Source organism: Capricornis sumatraensis, chromosome 15, assembly GCF_032405125.1.
Source record: "Capricornis sumatraensis isolate serow.1 chromosome 15, serow.2, whole genome shotgun sequence".
Taxonomy (NCBI): Eukaryota; Metazoa; Chordata; class Mammalia; order Artiodactyla; family Bovidae; genus Capricornis; species Capricornis sumatraensis.
The window spans coordinates 27763852-27770733 of NC_091083.1; the positions used below are offsets into that span (position 1 = coordinate 27763852).

Genomic DNA, 6882 nt, shown 5'->3' on the forward strand with positions numbered 1-6882 from the left:
CATACCTGAATGGTCTAGTGGTTTCCCCTACTTTCTTTAATTGAAGTCGATTTTTCCAATAAGAAGTTCATGATCTGAACCACAATCATCTCCCTGTTTTGTTTTTGTTGACTGTATAGAGCTTCTCCTTCTTTGGCTGCAAAGAATATAATCGATCTGATTTCGGTGTTGACCATCTGGTGATGTCCATGTGTACTCTTCTCTTGTGTTGTTGGAAGAGCGTGTTTGCTATGACCAGTGCATTCTGTTGGCAAAACTCTGTTAGCCTTTGCCCTTCTTCATTTTGTACTCCAAGGCCAAACTTGCCTGTTACTTTAGGTATCTTTTGACTTCCTACTTTTGCATCCCAGTCCCCTGTGATGAAAAGGACATCTTTTTTGGATGTTAGTTCTATCTTCAGAGAACCATTCAGCTTCAGCTTCTTCAGCATTACTGGTCAGGACATGGAGTTGGATTGCTGTGATATTGAATGGTTTGCCTGGGAAACAAACAGAGATTATTCCGTCATTTTTGAGATTGCACCCAAGTACTGCATTTCAGACTCTCTTATTGACTATGAGGGTTACTCCATTTCTTTTAAGGGATTCTTGACCACAGTAATAGATATAATGGTCACCTGAATTAAATTCTCCCATTTTATTTCACTGATTCCTAAAATGTTGATGCTTACTTTTGCCGTCTCCTGTTTGACCGCTTCCAATTTACCTTGATCCATGGGCGTAACATTCCAGGTTCTTATGCAATATTGTTCTTCACAGCATCAAACTTTACTTCCATCACCAGTCACATCCACAACTGGGCATTGTTTTCTCTTTGACTCTGTCTTTTCATTCTTTCTGGAGTTATTTCTCCACTCTTCTCCAGTAGCATATTGGGCACTACTGACCTGAGGAATTCATCTTTCAGTGTCATATCTTTTAGCCTTTTCATACTGTTCATAACAGCTGTTTAGTCTGATATGAAAGCTCCTGAGGGCATCTTCTCTAAGCTCCTTCCAGGTATTTCCAGCACAGCTACCCAACAGGCAGGCATATTCTTTACCTACACCCTGAGGTTCCCAGAGATGCCAAAGGGCCCTAGCCCCTTTAGCTCGGATATTCCCCCTTTCCCTGTTTATCTGACTAGCTCACCCTTTAGGACTCACCTCCAGAGTGTCTTGTTCTGTGAAGCTGCCCCCTTGCCCAGAGAAGCAGGAGTCCCTCCCCTCTTTTTTGTAATTAAGAACATGTTTGCCTCCCCTATTAGACAATGGGCTTTTTGAGGGCAGGAGCTATCTCGAAATGCTGATCTATTTGCCTTTTCAGTTGTGAATTAAGAAAAAATGTGTACATATGCATACACACACACACATATATGCATGCAGACATATACCTGACTCCTCGCTGCCAGTTGCTTTCTGAACTTGGACATGTTTTTAAACCTCAAGCCTTCAGTTTCCTCTTGAGGAAGTTGAGCCTAGTTAGGTTTTGGATTTTTGGAGGAGTCATTAGAAATCTCAACCAAAGATTCACTAAAAAAAGCACCATTTCTCTTAACTCGCTTTTCTATCCTTGCTGCATGTTTAGTCACTCAGTCACGTCTGACTCTGCGACCCCGTGGACTATGCCCGCCAGGCTTCTCTGTCCATGGAATTTTCCAGGCAAGAATACTGGAGTGGATTGCCATTTCCTTCTCCACAGAATCTTCCCGACCCAGGGATCGAACTTGCATTGGCAAGTGGATTCTTTACCTACTGAGCCATCAGGGACTGTTGGATAACTGGAGGGAAGAAAGGAATGAAAGAGGAAGATCAGAGGGGAGGGATGCACGGAGGAAGAAACATGAATGAAGGAAAGCAGCATGTGATGATGTCAGATGTTTCTTGAGATCTGCGTCGGTGAGAAGGCTGCCTAGACGGCATAAAATTCTATTGGAAAAGAGGAAACAGGACGATGCTGATACTGGGTAGGCAGCAAATAGTGTCCACACCAAAAATTGCTTGTGGGATACAAATAAATCAGACTTGCAGCCTGTCTCCAAGGCATTTTCTGTCTAGTAACAGATTCCGAAACGTGTGTCTGCACAAAATTACAAAGCAAGTGGTGAGGTTTGTTATAGACAATGGGCCTTCTGTTAAAGTCCATTGAGTGAATACATAAATTAATAAACTGAAGTACAGATAAAGCTCTTATAGGACTTCCAAGGAGGAATAAATTCCATCTAGCCAAAAGGCTCTTGGAAGGGAGGAACAATACTTAACCTTGAACTTGAGGACTGGGAGTATAACAGGAGTAAGTTGCAAGGGTCTAGGGTGATGGAAGGATGGGAAGGGGGCACATACTTGATGAGTGAAGAGGAATGAATGGTAACTGAGATTGATCCAGTTCAGCCAATGACTCATTCTCGATGGCTCGCAATGAAGGTGGCTATGCTTGCAGCATTACAAATTCTAACAAATGTGGACACACATTATTTACTCATGTTGGCTTTTCTACTGCATCGCCATCCAACACCGTTGCTACCTCTCCAAAAGCTTAAAGGCATATTAAGAGGTAAGCAAAAGAACATTAGTCAAAATAGTGACAGATAATTATTATAAGTCCAACCTTGTTACATGCGACACAGGGACCAGGAGGTGAGCTTCCTAGTGTGGCAGGGTTGTCATAGCCTTTTCCCCTAATTATTAGGGAAGAGTTCCTCAACCAGAGTAAACCAAAGGCTAAAGGAAGTCCTAAGAGCAGTAGGCACAGCAAACCCAGATATGTGATTGCACGTGATCCCATGGAATTGCACCTTCTGCTTGTGTTGCTCAGAAGTCTGAATTCCTAAGGAGAAAGAAAAAAAAATTCCAGTCATCAAAGTTTAACCTTTAACCGCCATGACAGCAATGTTTGTGCACTGCTTACAGGTCCTCGACTGAGGAGATTGAGTATGACAGTGAGAATGGGAAAAAAATGTTTTCTGTTTTATAGACATTTAAAATATGTTAAGGTGTGATAGCATCACCTTTTTCCTCTCTAGTAATGTTTTAAAATTTAAAGAGATCTTTGAGTCATTTTTTTGGTATATTATGAGCAATCATATAAAAGAGAGTAAAAGGGGGAGTTCAATATATTTTTCAAATAATATGAAAAAAACAATTTCCTGATCTTTATGAATCCTCTCCTGTTTCCAAATGTTCCCCATTTGCATGGATTCTCTGGGGTAATTTAAATATGGAAAGTTTGCTAATGGAAAATCCTCTTGTTAGACAATAGAATGAGAATATATGAGATTCTAAGAGATTTATATTGTTGAGCTTTCCATAACTACGGGATACCTGCTGCTACATCTGTTACTCGGCTGGGTATTGAAGAAATCATAACAGATACTTCCCTGACAGTGTCATTCAAGGGTCAGGAGAAGCAAACAGGGTCTCACAATTCTGGGCCATGTAGGTAAAGAGAGTAGTAAATACATGTTTCTTCAGGAGTTTGCAGTAAGGCATTTGACTTAATTTTGAAGGTCAAGGAAAGAGCCTAGGAGACCTCGAGTATATGAAAGAGAAGGGTTGCAGATAATGGTCTGGGACAGAAGGCACAGTATATGCAGAGGCTCAGAGGACAGAGAAGGCAACACTGCAAGGGAGATGGCCAGGCGTTGGGAGAAAACCAAAGCAGGCCAAACCAAAATCCATCATGCTGCCCAGCTTCCATATTCAGCGTGCCATACACATATTGTATTTCTGAAATAGGACTAGCCTTCCTTAACTAATATTTCTTTTCTAAACCAATAAGTGAAGTCGCTCAGTCATGTCCAACTCTTTGCGACCCCATAGACTGTAGCCTATCAGGCTCCTCCGTCCATGGGATTTTCCAGGCAAGAGTGCTGGAGTGGATTGCCATTTCCTTCTCCAGGGGATCTTCCCCACCCAGGAATCGAACCCGGGTCTCCTGCATTGCAGGCAGATGCTTTACCGTCTGAGCCACCAGGGAAGCCAATAGGTGAAATCAGTAATAGTATTTATTGTTTTGTTTTCATCCTTTTAAAAATTGTGGACCCTGTTATGATGAGCATCCCTGTTATATGTATCTCAGTGCCTTTGGGTCATCATTTCTTTACAGTAAATTCTTAGAAGCAGAATTACCAGGTGAAACCCAAGCACACTGTAACACTTTTGATGAATTTTCCCTACAGTTTTATTTATACTCCTGCTAGGATGATGGAGTATCCCTTTATCTGGATCTTGATTGCTCAGATTTTTAGCAGCTCTATCCGCTCACTCAGTTTTTAAAATGTTAATCTACTGGAACTCCTTTTGGAGTATATTCTTGAGGACAGAGATTTGTGACAAGTCTCTTGTGTTTAGGGTTTTGTCATTGGCAAATCCTTTTTTAATTTATTGTTTATTATTTTGATGTGGACCATTTTTAAAGTCTTTATCAAATTTGTTACAATATTGCTTCTGTTTTAGATTTTGGATTTTTGGCTGTGAGGCACGTGGGGTCTTAGCTCCCTGACTAGGGATTGAACTCACACCCTTTCTGCATCTGAAGGTGAAGTCTTAACCACTGGAATGCCAGGGAAGTCCTGGCAAATCCTTTTTTAAACAAAATCAGTTATTGAAGAGTTAAGATCCCTCTCCATGCCATTTGGAGGTAGCCTGATGGGGGAAACATGGAATACCTGAGCCGGAATTTCTCATGGAGTTCACAAGCCTCGGTCCACCAGGGAGGCCCCCAAGTGCAGGATGGAGGTTGCACCTTGCCCAGGGTCATTCAGCTTCCGGGGCAAGAGTGAGGTTTCTCTATAGTCCAGGTTTCTAAATCATCACCCAGTGCGGTTCCCCTACCACCTGAAGTTTAGTCCTAAAATTTCCAGCAATGGCTTTATAGGGAATGTGCTGGCTCTTTTGTAAAGTGTCTACTGTGACATTATCCTTTGCTTTGCGCCCCCTCCTTCCCATGTGGAGCTTTCAGTTAATTAATGAAAGATCGGATGACAAGTGATTCGCTTTCTGACGGGATTTTGCTGTGAATTGTTGAGCGTGATTATGTGTGCATATTTTGGGGACAGCAGTGTCCTTACAGCTCTCATTTCCATGGTTAATTACCGCGTGTGGCTCTTGTGAGCCAGTTCTGTCGGGTAGGAGCAGGACAGGGACAGGCAGACGCCACCAAGGACATAACACAAAACACCCAAATTAGGCTCTTTCATGACTAAGCAATTAGAGACTCATTTTAGATAAAGCCAAGTGACTTGTTGCAATTCTCAAGGTCTTTTTGCTTGAAGCTTTGGATGGCCATAGGACTCAGTGACATTAAAGAGATGAGCTGCAGGTCACAGGGGACTATTTTTGATAAATTTCTTTACAGTGTAAGAGGGTAAATGAACTCTTAATTACGAATAAAATGCAAAGCTCTTTTTGCATCTAATTCTTAATAAAGCTCTTACTGAGGAAAAAAGAGAGAACTTTTTTTTTCTGTTTCCCTTTCTTTGATTGCCTAATAAGTTTATATGAGAAAAAAGGAATAACTTCAGTTTTATTGAAGGTTTTTTTGTGTGTGTGTATTTTTATTAAACTGGACCTTGTTAAGTCATCAATACTAGAAGCTTGTGATTCTTCCCTTGTTTTTAATCTGTGGTGATTCAACCTCTGTGTCTTGATTTCTGAAACAAACCACTGTGTAAGTAATCTGGGATTAACCTATAATCAAAAATGGCCGTTTTTAAGCTTCTTTTTTTTCTGAAGAAATATGGTTCATAACTTCCTATGAAGTAGGTTCTGGAATCTGACATTTTTTGGATTTTTATCCCCGCTTGGCCTCTTAACATCTAAAAGACACTGGGTAAGTTTACATAAACTTCCTAGGGCTCAGTTTGCTCACCTGTACAATTGCATTAAAAAAAAAAAAAAGATTGTCTAGCATCTTTGCCAAGCTGTCATATGAACACTTGCATGTTGTTGTTAGGAACACATATTTTAAATGAATATTAGTATATTTCTTCATGAGAAATATATATATTAAGTGCTGGGCTTTTCTTTAATTTGAGAGAACCACATTGTGCTTAAAAACTTACTACTTGAATCACTATAGCATAAAATTGCTGACAGAATTAGAGTTTTCTTTCTAATTAACTGCCAAAGAAATAAAATAGAACCTTTTCTTTTTCTGATAAAAGAGCATGTCTGCATCACAGGGTTTTGGTGAGGATTCACTGAGATAAAATGGATAAAGCTTTTAGTAAGGTAGCAAGCCTATCATAAGAGTTCAGTAAATAATATCAAAATATAATGTGACTGGTTAGGTAAAATGTTTACAATTTTCTGGATTGTATTTGCCATTTTACACGTTTATACCTGGCTGAGTTCCATTGCTGAGAAATAGCCAGCTTCAGTTATAGATGTTGAAGCATGTATTTCTTTGTTGTTGCTGTTGTTCAGTCACCCAGTCATGTTCAACTCTTTGTGACCCCATGGACTACAGCACGCCAGGCCTCTCTGTCCCTCACCATCTGCTAAAATTTTCCTAAGCTCATGTCAATTGCATTGATGATGCCATCCAGCCATCTCATCTTCTGATGCCCTCTTCTCCTTCTGCCCTCAATCTTTCCCAGCATCAGGGACTTTTCCAATGAGGCAGCTATTCACATCAGATGACCAAAATGCTGGTGTTTCAGCTTTAGCATTAGTCCTTCCAGCGAGCATTCAGGGTTGATTTCCCTTAAGATTGACTGGTTTGATCTCCTTGCTGTCCAAGGGACTCTCAAGAATCTTCTCCAGCACCACAGTTCCAAGGCATCAATTTTTCAGCACTCCTCCTTCTTTACGGTTTAGCTTTCACAACCGTACACGACCACTGGGAAGACCATAGCTTTGACTATATGGACGTTTGTCAACAGAGTAATGTCTCTGTTTTTCAA

At 40.7% G+C, this 6882-nt stretch overlaps 1 non-coding gene across 1 annotated transcript; it reads right to left on the reverse strand.

Moving 5' to 3' along the window:
• Positions 1-3881: 3881 nt before the first annotated feature.
• TRNAC-GCA (transfer RNA cysteine (anticodon GCA)) lies at positions 3882-3953 on the reverse strand. Its single transcript has one exon. It is a non-coding gene; the product is annotated as a tRNA-Cys (tRNA).
• Positions 3954-6882: the final 2929 nt, after the last annotated feature.